At 46.6% G+C, this 19,662-nt stretch overlaps 1 protein-coding gene and 1 long non-coding RNA gene across 4 annotated transcripts in view; both read right to left on the reverse strand.

Moving 5' to 3' along the window:
* The window catches only part of LOC140217386 (BEN domain-containing protein 5-like), a 386,196-nt gene that overhangs the window by 169,857 nt on the left and 196,677 nt on the right, over positions 1–19,662 (reverse strand). The window lies entirely within an intron of this gene.
* Positions 6,152–19,156, reverse strand: LOC140217381 (uncharacterized). Of its 3 annotated transcripts, none has more exons than XR_011893934.1 (3): positions 18,925–19,156; positions 14,656–14,722; positions 6,152–6,786 (listed from the first exon to the last, which is right to left on the reverse strand). It is a non-coding gene; the product is annotated as an uncharacterized lncRNA (long non-coding RNA). The 3 variants fall into 3 exon arrangements; XR_011893933.1 differs by having other exon boundaries at positions 6,152–6,791; XR_011893932.1 differs by lacking the exon at positions 6,152–6,786 and adding an exon at positions 11,130–11,373 and having other exon boundaries at positions 18,925–19,155.

The raw sequence follows: 19,662 nt of genomic DNA on the forward strand, positions 1-19,662 counted from the left end.
AGCCGTGATCCAAGCCCGGACCGTAAAGAGAGCACCAACGTAGTCACGGACCATCGAGTAAGCCGTCGTCTACAACAGCTGCCCCCGGAACACGGACTTCTACCAGAGAAGACCAAGAAGATCGTGGCCAAGACAATTCCAATGGCTGCCCCAGCGACCCCCGTTGTCCTGCAACAACCTCGGGACCCACCGACCTTCCATGGAGCAGCAACTGAAGACCCGGAATCCTGGCTGGAGACGTACGAGCGAATCGCGACTTTCAACAACTGGGACTCCGACGACAAGTTGCGGCATGTATACTTCGCCCTAGAAGACGCCGCCAGAACGTGGTTCGAGAACAGGGAGTCGACATTGACAACATGGGACCTGTTCCGTACCGGCTTCCTGCGCACCTTTACAAGCGTCGTGCGCAAGGAAAGGGCCGAAGCTATGCTGGACGCCCGAGTGCAGCTACCTAACGAGAACGTCGCCATATTCACGGAAGAAATGAACCGCCTGTTCCGCCACGCCGACCCGGAAATGTCCGAGGAGAAGAAAGTTCGCCTGCTGATGCGTGGTGTAAAGGAGGAACTTTTCGGTGCAATGATACGAAGCCCACCGACGACCGTAGAAGAGTTCCTTCGTGAGGCCACCAGCATTGAGAAGACACTCGAAATGCGGAACCGGCAATTCAACCGCCTTACGAGCTCTACCAACTACACAGGAATTCAGTAACTGGCCACCGACGACCTGCGCGAGACTATCCGAGCGGTCGTGCGGGAGGAACTACAAAAGCTGTTCCAGTCACCGCAGCCTCAAGTGGCTTCGATTGCCGACGCCGTACGTGAGGAGCTCCAACAACAACTCGGAGTAGCCCCTGAATCGCTGCAGCCTCAGCCGCAAGCGATGACATATGCTGCTGCAGCTCGCCGTCACGTTCCCCCTCCGCGCCCACGGCAGGGCCCAGTGACGACACAGTTCCGTCGTCCACCACCAACCCCGCCGCCAGCACGCCAACCCGTCACCCCACGCAGCATTCCAAGGAAGACTGACGTTTGGCGCGCCCCTGACCATCGCCCGCTTTGCTATCACTGCGGAGAAGCCGGGCACATCTACCGCCGATGCCCATACCGGCAGATGGGACTCCGAGGGTTCGCCGTGAACGCGCCGCGACCACAGAGTGGCGAACGACCTCGCGATATCGCCGACTACCTCGCCGCCACTCAGTGGAGCCCTCGACGACCGTCCAGTTCGCCGTCACCAGGCCGTTACCTGTCGCCGCAGCGCCGACCATACACTGGCCCAGCCCGGGGCCGGTCTGCGAGCCCATATCCGGAAAACTAAAAGCAGCAACCGATGGAGGTGCGGTTGCTGCTCGTCGAACTGACGAATATCCTCCGACGCCGACGCCGAAGAGACCATCTCCACGACATAATAATGACACGGCGCCATCCCGACGAAGTCAGAAAGCCAGGACTACACCGACAAAAGACTACATGACGACGCGACGTTCCAGCTTCAGTTTAACGCGACGCAGCCGTGATCCGACGCCAAGACCTAACTGCAACGCCAGACAAAGAACCACTGACCGCGACGTGCTTCTCGACGGCCACGCAGTTACCGCCTTAGTGGACACAGGGGCCGATTACTCCGTAATGAGTGGACACATCACCGCCCAGTTGAAGAAGGTTAAGACCGCATGGGAAGGCCCTCAAATTTGGACCGCTGGAGGACACCTCATCACGCCGACTGGACTATGCACGGCAAGAATAACCACTCATAACCGGACTTACCCTGCCACCTTCGTTATCCTCCAACAGTGTTCACGAGACGTCATTCTCGGTATGGACTTCCTGAACCAACACGGCGCAATCATCGACCTGCAGTCGAAGTCTATAACGCTGTCGGAAGATAAAGCGACACCGCCGGAAAGCCCTCGTAGTCGCCACGCCTTGAGTGTGCTCAAAGATCAAGTGAGCATCCCGCCTCGTTCCAGCATTGTTATTTCCGTCGGCACGGAAACACCCGCTGACGTAGAAGGCGTCATCGAAGGCGACCAACGTCTATTGCTAGACCGTGAAATTTGCGTCGCAAGAGGGATCGCTCGACTGCATGGAGGGAAAACTGAAGTGTTGCTGACAAACTTCAGCCAGGAGTTCAAGCACATCAACAAGGGCACGACGATCGGGCACATTGAGGAAATTCTGGAAACCAGTAATGCGTTTGTCCTCTCGGATTCCGCCGCATCTGCCCCGACGACCATGGTTCCCGAACCAAACTACGACATTGATCCAAGTCTCCCCATGGGCAAGCAGCAACAGCTCAGAAGTCTGCTCCGACGATACAAAGCCTGCTTTTCGACATCATCGAGGATTCGACTAACACCAGTCGCCAAGCATCGCATAATCACCGAGGAGTGCACTCGACCACTCCGCCAGAGCCCTTACCGAGTTTCGCCGCGAGAACGTGAAGCTATAAGAGAACAAGTCGACGAAATGCTGCGCGACGACATCATCCAGCCGTCGAAAAGCTCGTGGGCGTCCCCTGTTGTCCTGGTGAAAAAAAGAACGGAACCTTACGTTTCTGCGTCGATTATCGTCGTCTGAAGAAGATCACGAAGAAGGACGTATACCCCCTTCCACGGATAGACGACGCATTGGATCGGCTCTGCAACGCTAAATACTTCTCGTCGATGGACCTCAAGTCTGGCTATTGGCAAATAGAAGTCGACGAAAGAGATCGCGAAAAGACCGCCTTCATCACCCCGGACGGCCTCTACGAGTTCAAGGTTATGCCATTTGGACTGTGCTCGGCGCCCGCAACATTCCAACGGGTGATGGACACGGTTTTAGCAGGATTGAAGTGGCAGACCTGTCTCATTTACTTGGATGACGTCGTTGTCTTCGCCGCCAATTTCGACGATCATCTTAGGCGGCTTGCAACAGTACTAGAGGCCATCATGTCATCAGGACTTACTCTGAAGCCGGAAAAGTGCCACTTCGCTTACCAGGAGCTTCTATTTTTAGGCCACGTCATCAGCAAATCTGGAGTTCGCCCCGACCCGCAGAAGACAGCTGCCATCGCAAAGTTCCCGCAGCCCATCGACAAGAAGGCAGTGCGTAGATTCCTTGGCATGTGTGCCTACTACAGGCGCTTTGTCAAGGACTTTTCACGCATCGCGGAGCCCCTAACACATCTAACCAAATGTGATGTCGAGTTCAAGTGGGAAACGCCGCAGGCCGACGCATTTCAAGAACTCAAACGGCGCATGCAGTCGCCGCCCGTACTTGCGCACTTCGACGAGCACGCCGATACCGAAATTCACACTGACGCCAGTAGCCTAGGCCTCGGTGCCGTCCTAGTCCAGAGAAAAGATGGACATGAACACGTGATAGCTTACGCTAGCCGGTCGTTGTCAAAAGCGGAAGGCAATTATTCTACAACCCAAAAGGAATGCCTCGCCATCGTTTGGGCTACAGCGAAATTTCGCCCTTACCTATATGGCAGGCCATTCAAGGTGGTCAGCGACCATCACGCATTGTGTTGGCTAGCTAACTTAAAGGACCCTTCAGGACGGCTGGCACGGTGGAGCCTCAGACTACAAGAATATGGCATCACTGTAACATACAAGTCCGGACGAAAACACTCAGATGCCGATTGCCTATCACGCGCCCCCATTGACCTGCCGCCGCAAGATGACGAGGATGACGAGGCCTTCCTTGGCATAATAGGCGCGGAAGACTTCGCCGAACAACAACGAGGGGACCCGGAGCTAAAAGCCCTAGTCGAGTATTTGGAAGGGCACACTGACGTTGTCCCTAGGGCATTTAAGCGTGGATTATCTTAGTTCACGCTTCAAAACAACCTACTCGTGAAGAAGAACCTCTCACCAGTCCGCGCCAACTACCTTCTTGTTGTTCCGTCGGCGCTGCGTCCAGAAGTACTGCACGCCCTACATGATGGTCCGACCGCTGGGCACCTCGGTTTCTCCCGAATGCTATCGAGGATACAAGAAAAGTATTACTGGCCGCACCTAACCGCCGATGTCGCCCGTTACGTCAAGACATGCCGAGACTGTCAGCGACGCAAGACACCACCGGCAAGGCCAGCGGGATTACTACAGCCGATAAAGCCTCCTCACCGAACTTTTCAGCAGATCGGGATGGACTTGTTGGGACCGTTTCCGACATTAACTTCCGGAAATAAGTGGATCGTCGTAGCGACGGACTATCTCACCCGCTTCGCTGAAACTAAAGCTCTACCGAAAGGCAGCGCAGCCGAAGTGGCGAAATTTTTCGTCGAGAACATCCTGCTGCGACATGGTGCTACAGAAGTCCTCATCACCGACAGAGGAACGGCTTTTACAGCAGAGCTCACGCAAGCCATTCTGCAATACAGCCAGACAAGTCACAGGAGGACAACTGCCTACCACCCGCAGACGAATGGTCTCACGGAGCGCCTGAACAAGACCCTCGCCGACATGCTAGCAATGTACGTCGACGTCGAGCACAAGACCTGGAATGCGGTCCTGCCGTACGTAACATTCGCTTATAACACAGCGGTACAAGAAACAACACAGATCACGCCATTTAAGCTGGTTTACGGCAGGAACCCGACGACGACGCTCGACACTATGCTGCCGCACGTCACTGACGAGGAAAATCTTGACGTCGCTTCCTATCTCCAGCGCGCCGAAGAAGCTTGACAGCTCGCCCGCTTACGGATCAAGAACCAGCAGCGTACCGACAGCTGATAGTACAACCTGCGACGACGCTTCGTCGAGTACCAGCCCGGCGACCGTGTTTGGGTATGGACCCCGATACGCCGACGAGGACTAAGTGAGAAGCTACTGCGACGCTATTTCGGACCCTACAAGGTTATCCGACGTATTGGCGCACTGGACTATGAGGTCGTGCCAGACGGCATTTCACATTCACAGCGGCGCCGCACACGATCTGAAGTGGTCCACGTGGTGCGCCTTAAACCCTTTTACGGATGCTGACGAAGTTCGTCATTTTTGTTCTTTTCTTTGCTACCAGTGCTCTTGTTTATTACCTTCGTTTGTTTGCAGCATCGGGTCGATGCTTTTTAAGAGGGGGGTATTGACACGTGTACTTATCTTTATCGGGCGAGCACGTTTCGCCGCTTAACATCTGTAATCGCGCAGCGCGGAACGCGCCTGCATGTATCCGAAGTTTCTGGAAAGTTATCGATGCTTCTACCCGGCTTTCTCTTGTCGCCGAACCTTGTGTTATCTGATTTCATCGCGTAACGCGAACGGTGTAGAACTTTGTGGAAGGCACGCGGGTCCGAACGATTAGTCTGGAACATTCGACGACTGCTCTATAAGAGCCGACGCGCTTGACCCGCTGATCAGATTTTCGACGATCGCCGACCGTGTTCGCCGCTATCGTTGTGCTTAAGCGTAGCCTGTTTTGTGGGCACAGGTTCGGCCAATAAGAGTTAGTTTTGTCGTTCACAGTATTGCTACTGTGTTCTTTGAAGTCACGACCACGTGACAATATCCTCATTCTTGGCGCGTGCCACAGGAAAAAACGCGCACGCTTTTATGCCAAGTCAATTGAAGTGGCCGCGGCCGATGCTCCGGTGAGAACCAACACGACTGCTGCAGCGAAAGCTAAAGATGGCTGTCTGGTCACTGGACTGAGAGTAGTTTTCTGTATTTACCTATGTGATGGACTTCAATGTCGTTAAAGCAATAATTAGGTAATAAAATGGATAAAATAATAGTGATTTTTTGTTAAAACAAAAAAAGAAGCACATACTGTTTGCGAAACACTGGTAAACTCGTGGTGTCGAGGATACACATTCAGTTCCAAACGAATGCGAATGAGTTTGGCGAACTGATTTGTTTGTAAATGTCATTTTCGAAAATGTCCTTACGTTTTACCGTGTGACACCAAAGAAATGGCATTATCAGCGAATGTCATTCGTTGCAAATGACATTAGATTTGCCGTGTGACAGGGGTATTAGACATGAACTCGTAAAACAGCTTCAAGTGTCCAGTCAGTACTCTACTTGACTGAAATAATACTAAATAAATAATAATACCTTTAACTCAAAAACCTACATGACTGCATAGCCTTCAAAGCATACGTTCACAGGTGTGTCTGCTCTGTAAATATGGATGAATGACTGATAAATCAACCATTAAAAATAATTGCTGAAAGCTTTAATTGACAATTTTTATATTGACATTAATCAAATTATGTGCATCAATTCAGTCAGTAACAGTGATGTTTATATTTAAGTTAATCTGGAAATGCTGCACATGTTTTCGATTGCAGACTGTTTTGCCCTTCTATGGTGGCATGCCACTATGGAAGTGGCAATAACTTATGCTATGGAATGTAATTGGAAAATTAAGTTCTAACTGTAGGATAGAAATTCATAACAATGGCAATATTTAGTAAAGGAACTAAAAGTGGAAGACATTTTTGCCCTGGGTAGGATCTGAACCACAATCTGCACATGTCCAGTCCAGTGCAATGCTTTTACAATGGTTCAGTAATGTCTTTTGTGCGAACAAGGTTACCAACAGGGAAGGATGAAATTGGCAGCCTAGCTGTAAACTTCGTACACACAATAAATTTCTTCACTTACCTACCTGATAACACTGGTGCAGATAATCCCTATGACGGTTTATCAATGACACCAAACATCGAAACACTTAAATATGTAATATTGCCTCTTCAAATGTAATGTAATCGTGTAGTGTAATTCAGAAATGTAATCTTGCCTCTTCAGCAGCTGAAGGCTGCATAGCACCATGTCCTTGCAAAGAGCTCACCTAAAAAGAACAAAAATTGCGACAGCTTGAACTATTTAACACACACCATTGCAAAAGGTTTTTGTAAGTCAATGTAACACATTATTCAATTAAAGGAATTCTAAATAATGATATTAAAAATGTTCATCAGTGCCCATTTCACTTCCTTGCGTGCTCGGTAATTTTTACTTATGCTTCAACCAATATACACTTTTTCTCTACTCTCTCAAGACAAGCTGCGAGAAGGCGTGTCCATGGATGCAGTACTGGATAATGTGCGGTCCAACGTGGATGAGACATTCCACCGCATTAACCTGTTAAGCAAGCAGGATCTCCGCAAAATAATGAGGGATGCCAGAGTCTCGAAGACCGAGCGGCTGCACGATAATGACTATGTGAGCGTGCAACTCTGGGTTGAGAGGATGCATAGTGAAAAGGAAAACCGATTGCTCTTCTTTAAACACCAAGGACAACCTGACAAAAAGTGACATTTTTTTAGAGAAAAAAATGAGGACCTTTTGGATGACAGAGATTTTATGCTAGTCATCATGACCACACCACAACAGCAGCTTTTCAAGAGGCTTGGAACTGATCGTATATGTGTCGATGGAACACATGGAACAGCAGGTGAGCAGTACTATATAAATGCATTAATAATAAAAGCAAGAAAGAGAGAATGCTGTCCGAGAATAATTGCAATAGATATGATGAGTAGTATTCCTTCACACGATATTTCTCTTAATTTTTCATTTGATGGAGTTCTCAATTATCAGTAACAGAGCAAGAATGAATTCAGCACTCTGTACACTGGTGATATCATTCCATTGCTACTGTCCTCATCGCTACATGCCCTGCATATCCTGTCTGTATTGTCACCACGGAGTTATAATAGGTCACATAATACAGCTCTTATCACATTTGTCTTGTGGGGATGCGCGACTGTCACACGTCCCCTGATATGTTGTTTTTCCCGCATAGCTTCCGTCTCCTGCATTGCGGCTTCGCCGCGGGCGTTGTGCTGCTAACGCCGCCTCATGGCAGGGTTACTTGGGGGCGCAAGGGAGAACACGTTTCCTCTTTGGTTCGGGACGGCAAGCAGCACGGATGTGCCGCCCGTGCGCCGATCCATGCTTCTGCGAGATCGTCTCGTGAGGCCTTGTGCGAAAGAGCCACCGTTCGCGTGACCGTACACGTGAACGACCAGGCATTGGGATCCAGCAAGGGGCGAACGTATTCGCTCGCGATCTGGTCGCAGTGAGTCGGGCTTCCGCGATTTGTCGCACGCCCATCGGCATGTTTTGTGGATAGCAACTCGGCTAGCAGGCATTGATCTATGAAAGGTGCAATAAATGCCCTTGTGATTGTCGTTCCTTTGACCCAAGGTACGGGATGAGAATCCCACAGTCTAGAGTGCAGAAACAGTGCATTGCACTGTGTATTAGTGCCTTCTGTCAGAGGTACAGCTGTCTCGAGGCTGTTTGGCATCCTGAACTGTTTGCCAATTAGGCGAATCACTGATTACTGCTACAGTCAAAAGTGCTTTTTCTTGGTGGCGGTGGGTGGTTCCCTGAGGACTGCAAAAACAAAACATTTAGAAAATCAGGCAGTCCAAAAAAAAAAAAAAATAATGCATGCCTTTTACGGCCATTTAAAGGGAGGTGCTAGTCTAAAACATAACAAGAACCTAGAACTATGAAACCCCAGCTGTTTACATACTCTTATGGTAATTTCAAATACTATATAAATCAGTTTTATAGCAAGTTGCATAGGTTGTGTTCTGTACAATGACAATGTGTAAAACGTAGGCATTATTGCCCCCATTTTTTTATCTCTAAACTTCCATAATTGCAGACCAGTGATGGCGCATAATCCTCCAAATCAACTGTAGAATACTGAAATATGTTACCGAAATCGTTATTCACTGTTGTTTTAAAAAGTGCATATAAGTGATAAATTAGAACCTGTGAAACCATTTCAAAATGTTTAGACAACCAGTAAGTGTTACTCAAGATTTTATCTTAAGTATATAAGTGATGTTGAAGATCAACTCCTCAGTGGTGGTCAAGACAGTTTAGGGTTTCAAGCACAAAGTTGACATTCTGGAGCAGTTTAGGAGCAGAAATTTTTTTTCTACTTCGTGTTCCAAAAGTCTTCTTGGAACACTTGGAGTAGTACAGAAGTAATCTAGCCATTTGGTGGAGCTTATTATTACCTTGCAGTCAGTAAGCGCTGCTCAAGAGTGAAGCAAGACACAAAGCTAACAGCAACCAATTAAGCTTGCCTTCCCAAGGACTGTATACCACGCACATCATGTTGCAAACATTTTTGTTTGGGTAGGCAAGGAACTTAATTTGTACCCGCCCTAGTTGCTTAGTGGCTGTGGTGTTGGGCTGCTAAGCACGAGGTCGCAGGATCGAATCTCGGCCAGAGCTGCCGCATTTCAATAGGGGCAAAAGGCGAAAACACCTGTGCACTTAAATTTACTGTAGGTGCACGTTAAAGAACCCCAGTTGGTAGAAATTTCCGTAGTCCCACACTACGGCTTGGCACGTAAGACCCCCATAATTTAATTTTTCTTAATTTTGTACACCAACCACAACACTTATCAGGCTTCCTGGTGCTTGTGCTGTAACAGAAGAGAGTATGTATGTGTGTAAATAAAAAAATGTAAATCACGCCATCTTACAATGGCCCCTTTTCACTGCTGGTATGCTCCACCACGATACATTGCATAAGCCTCTTCCCGTAGCAAGCTATATTGCAGCAAAGTTGACGCTTGAAAACCGGCATTATACAACACTTTCTACAATGGTTGTGCCTTCCGCACTTTGAAGGCAAAGCATTTCAGCATCCGAAATTTCAGCTGTGCTTATAATTAATTGCCTCTGTGAGGTACGTGGCAGTGTTGCAAGGATACCCGAATTCTCATGCATGTCCGAAAAATAGTTTGTTGGGTGTATTTCTGCTTGGTAATGAAGACGGCTAGGACAGTGCACATTAGTGACACAACAGTGGCCAAATGCTCAGATTCCTTTTAAGTAGAGTGCTGTGTGCTTTTATGACTTTGGTGAAGTTAGCATCTGAATTTGCCATACACACACCTGCAAATTATCTATTCATTAAACTCACGCACACATAATATCACTATAATGAGAAATGCATAGTGTTTTAGCTATTCCCTGCAGAATGTTTTCTGACAACTGCTTTGATGATGGATGGATGAATAAATTTCTTGACGTCCGTCGGTACGTGCGATTAGTGCGCAGTGGGCCACTCCCACGTCGGGACAGAGAGGCCATGCCCCTCCGCCGCGTCGCGGGCCCGATGGACAGCCCAGAGCTGTGCTTCAAGGTCCGAGCTGTGTGGAGCTCGGTCCCACTCTTCCTTGGTGGTCCTGGCACCAGGGGGCAAGCCCAGAGCATGTGATCAAGGCTAGCTATATCCTTACAGTAGTGACACGCATTGTGAGGGTGCACGTCCGGAAAGATTTTGTGCAGGAAGGCCGGGCATGCGTAGGTGCCTGTCTGAAGCCACCTGTACGTGACTTCTTGTGCTTTATTGGGTGCTTTGTGCGGTAGCGGCATGGTTCTCTTGACTAACTTGTAATGCTGGGTGAGATCGTTGCGACGAGGGGATCGCGCTCGCTTGCCCATCCTGCCGAGAGGGAGTCCGGGCTCACACGGTGAGTTAGATCTTGTGCAGTCTCGTGAGCTGTCTCGTTGAGGTGACTTTTTAAGAACAATATTTGATCACGAATATACTCTTAATGCTTCACACACAAAACAATTTGTTACCTTGTTGTGTCCATGAAAGGGTTGTATTAAGAATAATTTTTTGGCAGCCTTGTTGACAGTTTGACAGCATCAATCAGTGAATCCTTAACAGGCACTCTGCAACACTTTTTCAAGAAGGAAAGCCAACCTACTGAGTCTCCAACACATGCGATTTTACATTTTGTCACAACCTTAATGCAGCTGGCACATCTGGGTTCAAGCTTATATAGTGCTAACTTAGGCAAGTTGGCACATGTTGCAGCACTTCATTTGTCTCCTTTATGTCCTATGTGTTGTAATGCTATGTTATTTATTCAAGCTCATACTTCTGAGCAGCAAGCAAAATGCAGTTGACTTCATTGCGTTAATTCGACTCTGACGGGACTGACGAAACAGATTGAATTATCTGGTGGGTCAAATTTAAGAAGATGCAGAAGAAATGCCAACACACATGACTGATTTATTTGCCATGGTTTACGTACAGATTCTAACATGCCCCAGAGTGAAACACACGCCTGCTGTCTGTGTGTCCAAAGTGTAAACTAGCATAGAAAGGACAAAAGCCCCTAAAATGAAAGAGAAATCAAATGCGCACACAATTTTTATTTTCAAAAAAACGGACAAGGGTCCAATGTGTTGCACATTGCAACCAATTTTCCAAAGTCAGCTTCGCCGCAATACATCCGTGTTATGCGGTAAAGCATACGAAAATCGCCAAGAAAGTTTTGTTAAAGATGGCACATTAGAAATGGGTGAATACCACAATCAGACGTTTTGATCTGTGATTATTGCTTGGAGCTCCTCCTGGGCAGGCAGAAAATAGGCATTTCCTGCAGGAGATAAAGTCTGTTTCACACATCTACTGTCCTCTAAGGTATGTCACCAAAGGGGTCGCTTATTGGGTTCACTGTAGGGGTCAGCATGCATGCTGACTGCTCAAGTTGGAATTATTGGGTGAAGGCCTATTTTAGTATCAACATAACCGAAGTTTGGACCTATAGAAATGCACGTGTGTCGGCTGGGACTTTCAGACGGGATCAAATTGATAGGAGTCTACTGTTCTGCAGCCACTGAGCACTGCAGCATGCCAATATTCTGCTATGTGTAGTAGGAGATGCATTCTTGCTGCAAAGTCCACTGCCATATGGTACAGTCGACTTCTGTTAATTCGACTCCGGGTAATTCAATCCTGGCCAAAGGTCTTGGCCGGCAGTCATACATTTCTACAGTCCCGAATCTCTTATTTTGATTGTAAAATTGGCCTTCACAGGATAACTTGAACTTGGAACAGTGACTCGCTGTTGACCCCTATGGTGAACCCAATAGCAACCCCTTTAGTGGCAGCACGTCTAGCTCGGCGATGCTTAGGAAACAATGTATGCATTCAACACGTGTGATTGCGTGTCGACACCTCCCATTTATGCTTGCCATAGGAAACTTTTCAAGCAAAAACCATATATCACAACGTTTAATTACGGTATTTACCCGATTCTAATGTGTGCCTCATATGCTAGCACTAGTAGAATGCAATAGTTGTACACTTTTCTTTTCAATGACACCCGCCGTGGTTCGAATCCCGGCCACGGCGGACGCATTTCGATGAGGGCGAAATGCGAGAACACCCGTGTACTTAGATTTAGGTGCACGTTAAAGAACCCCAAGTGGTGGAAATTTCTCCACTACGGCGTGCCTCATCATCAGAAACTGGTTTTGGCACGTAAAACCCCATAATTTTTTTTTCAGTGACAGTCGTAAGCTCCCAGCCATGATTTGGTATAATGCCTGCCATATGCATTCCAACCCATTTTTATTCTTAAGTAAATTTCCTTTTCATGATCAGGGTCCCTTGCGAGCGACTGCCCTAGGTAAAATTACTCCTGTACAGACTCTAGACGCTGACTGGCGATGTGAATTCTTGAACATTGTCTTATGCATATTAATCTTCAAACCCACTCTAACACTTTTTTGGTAAAGGTGCTCAATCACTGGTAATTTTTCCCCACTGTTGCCGAGATATTCACCATTGATCCGCACTCCGAATGTGCTGCACAAAGTTTAATTACGGTATTTACCCGATTCTAATGTGTGCCTCATAAGTTAGCACTAGTAGAATGCAATAGTTGTACACTTTTCTTTTCAGTGACACCCGCCGTGGTTGCTCAGTGACTATGGTGTTGGGCTGCTGAGCACGAGGATGGGGATCGAATCCCGGCCACGGCGGCCGCATTTCGATGGGGGCGAAATGCGAAAACACCCGTGTACTTAGATTTAGGTGCACGTTAAAGAACCCTAGGTGGCCGAAATTTCCAGAGTCCTCCACTACGGCGTGCCTCATAATCAGAAAGTGGTTTTGGCAAGTAAAACCCCATAATTTAATTTTTTTCTTTCAATGACAGTGGTAAGCTCCCAGCCATGATTTGGTAATGCCTGCCATATGCATTCCACCCCATTTTTATTCTTAGGTAAATTGCCTTTTCATGATCAGGGTCCCTTACGAGCAACTGACTTACTCCTGTACAGACTCTAGAGGCTGACTGGCGATGTGAATTCTTCAACATTGTCTTCTGCATATTAATCTTCAAACCCACTCTAACACTTCTTTGGTTAAGGTCCTCAATCACTAGTAATTTGTCCCCACTGTTGCCGAGATATTCACCATTGATCCGCACTCCGAATGTGCTGCAACTGCAGATTTGATATGGCATTAATCAAAGCCAACACCGCCGTGTTATCTCACCACCTTGAACTGACACTCTCACACACAGATCCACTGGCCACTGTAATCACCATAGCGGGAACGCTAGGCCTAGGTATGCTATTACGGTTCTTGACATTCGGTGCTGTCTTTTTCATTGAAAGAATTCACCGCTGTCAGCAAAGGTACCCACTTTGCCTCTGCAATCCTCGTAAAGCACGGCGCGTTGCATACTGCTAGTTCTCGAAAGGCAGCTTTGCCTCAGCACAGTGATGCTACGCGGTGAAGTGTATGGGGCGCAGCACATATATTGTTAGACTCACGTGCACTTGCCGTCTCCTGTCAGAGTGCAAGCACCTATATGCCTAATAAGTGTACTGGCAGACCTTCAGAGCTTTTTCGGACGTGCCTGTGGCGATTTGGGCCCTTAAGGGCAGTAAAAGACATGCATTGATTTTTTTTTTTTCGGACATTGTAGCGGCCCTTAGGGAGTCTGAAAAATCGGACTGTACAACTGACCAAAAGGATGCTTCATCCATGGGGCGAACACGCAGCGTAACAAGGACAAGAATAGGAAGGACCATTGCATTGAGGAATGATCAGGAAAGGAACTGTGCCGCCGCCTCTTTGAAGGAGCTTGCACTCAAAAAGCAAAGTGTTGGCTGATGCTAAGATGCAGGTTACCCACATCCAAACCAAAATAAACCACTTAAAGCAGTGAAATGCAACACTGAGGCATGCGCAGGCTGAGAGTATGTCAGGACAGTTGAGGTTCACTTTCCAGTTGCTTGGAGAATCTCACTTGTGACAAAGTTCGGGCATGATACCAATGAGCTTGCTATCACTTGATACAAATAGCTATATTTGCTTTTGTATGCATCTCTTTTTATTCGCATTTTAAAATGTTTGACTCTATTTGCCGTGAGCTAGACCACTTTTTTTACAGTGAAGCTGTCTATGGTGAGGATCTGGCAGATCGCATCCGCGCATAGACCAACACTTTTTCACACGGTGGGCCGATCCCGAAGATAGTGCAATATCGGGCGGACCCGAGGCAGAAGTGAAGCAGGCATTAAGCACTCCCCATATGTGGGCTGATCCCGAAGGTCGTGAAATGCCAGTCAAACCTGCGGCGGAGATGAAGCAGGCTTTAAGCACTCCCCACACATGGGCCAATCCCATAGGTAGTGCAATACCAGGCCGACCCGTGGTAGAGGTGCAGTTCACCATAAAGGGGCCCACGTACGCAGCTTTGCTGGTCATCCTTCACAGAGTAAAAGGGCACCGAGTTTCTTTCGAAGATATTTTAGTAGCTGTGCATTTTACAAACCCCTCTTTTCAGTTTTCTATTTTGAATAAAATAAACACTACTCCTTACTGTTCAAAGTGGATTGTTTTTATTTTTTAACATGCTTACCAGAGAGTGACAGCATCAGGTGACATGGTGTCAGCCCATCTTGACATAAAACAAAGTTCTGTGAAACCTGAAAAAATCAGGGAATTTGAAAATGTCAACTTGGCAGACACATTCTTCTAAGCATGCAGTATGGCACATAAGCCTGGAGGTTAACGAAGAATCTCGAGAACATGTTAAGGGCAGTACAAAGAGCAATGCAATGATAAATGACAATGAGACAGGAAGAGAGCAGTGTGGATAGTCGATATTCTAGTAGACATTATGAGGAAAAAATGAAGCTGGACAGGCCATGTAATGCATAGGGTAGATAACCAGTGGACCATTAGAGTTGCAGAATGGGTGCCAAGGGAAGGGAAGTTCTGTCAAGGATGACAGAAAACTAGGTGAGATGATGAAATTTGAAAGCACAAGTTCGCATCAGCTAGTGCAAGACAATGACAATTGGAGATTGCAGGGAGGCACCTTCATTCTGCATTGAACTTTAAAATAGGATGATGATGATGATGAATGCGTGCAACTCTTTAAAAAGAAATTTGGGCCGGAAATAGCTTGCACAGTTCACCAAGACACGAAACCAAATTCGTATGCTTTGCCACTAACACAGATGTATTCCAGCGAAGCTAACTTATGAAAAGCGGCCACCATTGTGCAATCATCTATTTCATTGTTGGAACAGCTTGCGAAACATAGCATGATATGTTGGAAGGAGCTCTGTAACTTTTTTTCTTTATAGCCGGCTATAATATGCACATGCTGAATTTTTTATAATTAATGCTATGTGATGTGCAAATTAAGCAGTAATTTTATGCAGTATTAAAACGTACCTTAGTGTAACAGTACAATGAGAGACGTAATCAAGAATTTGTATGTATGCACATTTGAGTTCGCATGCAATGCGTGCTGTCATCCTTGAGTGCGCACAGACGTGAAACTGGTGCACTGGTCTTAGTGCAGCTTGGTAGCTCATAGTTTGTGAGGGGATTCGTAATGGCAGTGCTCCACCACGCCACAATGCAGCAGTCAACGCTGAAGAGAGGAAATGCTAATCTTACCAACGCTACACATGCTCAACAGGCCAATGAGAGTGCTGACAGGTGAGCTTGAAGCTCGCCAGATCCATCTCACAATTTGTGCGTTGTACATGACAGCATAATCAACATTTAATCATCGATTTATTTCAACTACCATGTACGTCGACGTTGCTTCTTTAGTGTTAATACTTTGTTGGCCCCCCTCCCCTTTTTTCTTCAAGGATACTTCTGACAGTGAAAAATAACACTGAATGTCCACATGAACAGGAACTGGCATAAGATGCAACCATTTGTGACCTTTTTAACAGAAGCTTGTATTGCCTCACTGGTGTCGGTGTTACCGCGCGAAAAAAGAAATTGCTTAACAGGCTGCGGATTCGAACCACCGACCTCTGGGTTGCGAGACCACCATGCTAACCGATTCAGCCACTGTCAGTTCATCAAACGCTGCCTTTAAGGTGGGTAAGTAGAAGCAGCGCAAGGCATGAGCCAATCACGGGCGTCCCCTTCCTCCAGAGGAGGGAAAGGGTGTGTTCGCTCGCCTGACACCCGCAGTTTCCCACACCAGTTCAGGCCCAGCAGTCAGATGGGGAGGCTGCGTTTGGTCTGTTCTGCCGAAGAGCAGGCTGTGTTGAAGGAATGGCAGTGGGAGCAGGCCACGTGTTGTGCCTTTGGCCAAAGAACAGGCAGTGTTTGATTGATGCCACCGGGAACTTGAGTCAGGGGTCGACGTTGACGTGCCGCCCTCGCCGTGAGGCGTTACAAAGAGCCGCAGATCCCAAGTTTCGCTTGCACCCCACTTCGCAGCAGTGGAAGGGCAGTAACTTTTGGCCTCCATCCTTGTGTCATAGTCCAAGCATGCTCTTGCTAAATAGAATCATTCTTGGCAACTAAAGCTTAGTGTTTAGGTGCAATTAAAGCTCGTCATTGGAACAGTCTCCAGTACTTCAGAATTTCACAATAAGTAGAATACCATTTTGTTGGCAAGTACCACGGCAGAGATAGTGACCTATAGGTAGATACTGAAAGAGCCAGTATAGTAAGAATTTCATTTAAAGTTGGAGGAATGGTACAACTCTTGGCATTCTGGGGAGTTAAAAAGAGTGGAATTAAGAGATCTCAACTTTGTCAAGCAGGAATGAAATGGAGGGCCCGCCCCATTCTGCAACTTTACTGTGGACCAGTGTATGCCAACATGGCAAGTAAGAAAAAAAATGGGGGATTTCATGGTGCGTGTAGATCCATAGACTTTTGTTCCCAGTGGTATCTTTTGATGACATACCCAGACTTTTTTTTTTCTAGTCACTTCTTACACTTTAATGCGACAAAATCTACTTGAACCTCTTGTGGTTGCAAGATCCGCAGGCGAGCTCGTTCCCTCAATCGGCTGCCATCACCCAGTCTCTACTCGTCACATAACCATATCTTGTGAACATTATATACATTTTTTTTTTTGCCTCTTAGCATTTTGGGTGATATCCTGAGTGATGAATACAAGCACTACATAAAATCAGCAACATCTATCACTACGACAGATTCATAACAATAGTGCAGCCACTACATTGTTTTAGCTTTCCATACTAAATAAACTCACTGTGTCTGCGTTCAGTGTGGGCAAAGGTAAGCTTGCACATGTAAGTTTTTGGTAACATTCACAACAAAGCAAACAAGCTTTCAGGACTATAAACCTTTGAGTCACATCAGCTATGTGGGAGCAAAATATACATTCAAAAAACAGGAAAAAAAAGGCACACTGTTATGTGCCACTAATCCTTTCTTAAAAAGCTGCAAGAATTTTAGGCGGTTTTGATAGAATTATAGCATGGCACAAAACTGATGGTGCTGTGCATTTGGTCACCGCAAGCAGCTGTAGATTGTTAACCTCTCTGGTCAATTATGTCTGCTGCAGAAGCATCCCTAGTATGTCTCCAAATTTCAAGATACTTGATTTAGTGCAGTATCACTCTTTGTTGGCCTTTTTATCAGACTGACGCAGAAGTGGGAGCACTGTACACTGTTCACATTTTCTTTGTGCGCAAAAGATAAATATGCGTTGCATTCACCACTAAGAGAATGTATTTAATGCTGTTCTTAAGTTTACGGCCTTACAGCACATGACACAGATATTCATGACAAATCTGTGCATGTCATACAGACAGCTGAAATTTCAAATGAAACGCCACTTTCCTCCCTCTCGAGAAAGCGCCACACCCAGCCAGAGTCAAGGCAACACAAACAAACTGTGCGACGCACAACACAGTCGTGTCGCTCGCCATGACGCATTACTTCGGCAAATCGCCCAATTCAGAATGCACAATGCCACGGTGGAAAATGTGCCACGCAACAAGAATGGATAAGAAAAAAAAAAAAAAGCGGGTGGTGCTAGTCACGTGAACCCGATGTGGTTCTTCAGCTCAAGTATGTGACAAGGTGAGGAAGGAACGTCGCTTGCGGATGCTACTCAAGGCAGAGGGAGAGTGTGTCTCTGTTGGCAGTCACGCTCGCCTCATGGTGGTGTGGTAAGAGGGCATTCAATTTCTTCTGTCTCCTCTAATACTAAACCAGTTTAAAAGATTATTTCGGTAAAGCAATGCCAGAAGTCTGAAGTCATTACTCCAAACATTCATCATGGATATGAAGTCCAATGCATGTGGAACTCTCGAAAGTGGTTCACTCATATTCTTCTCATCTACTTTCAAGAAATTTCACACTAAATTGATCTAGACCTCTGCATTGTCACAAACAGCAGGAAGCAACCTTGAAGTCTGTTTTGAATTCCTCATCAATGCATGAAAATCCAGGATGCAGCAGCCAAGTAACAGTCTACTACACATAACTCCATCTTCACCTCTGTGTTCAGGCAATGAAATACAGTTTTTACCATAGCAAACATGAGATGTTCACTTGTTGGAGATGCAGCTCTTAGCCTGTCTACGTATGACTGTGACATTTAAAGAAGATGCCAGTTATTTAAAAGTATGTTATTAAAAAAACATCTTTCATGTTCGTAACATGCCTGGAGGCAATAATAACCAGCTTGAAAAGTAATTATGTCCCATGGCTGTATTCGGGTCTGAAGAAGCTTTAAATTGCAGCGTAAACTAAAACTTGCTAGGGGGCCTGATGTAAGGCCCTCAAAAAACAGGCCAAATGGGGCTAAATGTTTCTTCAATAGGATAGAAAGTGCGCTGGAAAGTTAACACCAAATATAAATGAAAATATATTAATTCAGACTTACCACCAGACTTTCACAATTCGAGTCTTGTTCTCCAAGGTGCATTGCCATTCCGACTTGTCCAGCTAGTGAGAGAAGCAGTTCGTATTGCCTCCGCCAATGTGTTGCACAAGTGATGAACTCTACAAAATGAGAGCAGCATTGAAGATAAACTGAGCAGCTGAAAGTGCATGCACTGTTGCTTCTACGCACAATATGGAAACTAAACAGCACAGGTAAATTTCGTTAATAGAATTGCGTAACACTTCATTCCCATTCATATTGAAACATAAGTCGACTCTGAATATAAGACAACCCCCTACTTAAAGACATCGCATTACAGTCCCCTTTATAATGGAAAACTACATGTTCTATAAAAAATTGGGCACTGAAAGCACCATGCCCCGCTTTGCTTCTATTGTTTCGCTTAAATCTTTTGTGTACCCAGCAGAAATTCTACATATTAAGCTTTTGTTTTAAATGTAACAAACCTCGTCAAGTTTGGTGCAGTGGTTACCGAGAAAGACGAATACTGCGTTTACATGTATTTAGATTGGAACACCCGAGCTAAAGCTTTCTCTTAAACGCGCCCGCCCCGCGGAGGCATTGCCGAGCCCAAACCGACGGAGCAGTATGGGATCCACATTTTGTCTGCTGGAGGCACCGCCAAATTATACTAAACAAAGAAACGTTGCGTACACTTAGTACACGTACAAATTTCCTCTTTATAGCGACAATGTAGGGGACTGCGGCTTGCACTGG

This window comes from Dermacentor andersoni, chromosome 4 (genome assembly GCF_023375885.2).
Source record: "Dermacentor andersoni chromosome 4, qqDerAnde1_hic_scaffold, whole genome shotgun sequence".
Lineage (NCBI taxonomy): Eukaryota > Metazoa > Arthropoda > Arachnida > Ixodida > Ixodidae > Dermacentor > Dermacentor andersoni.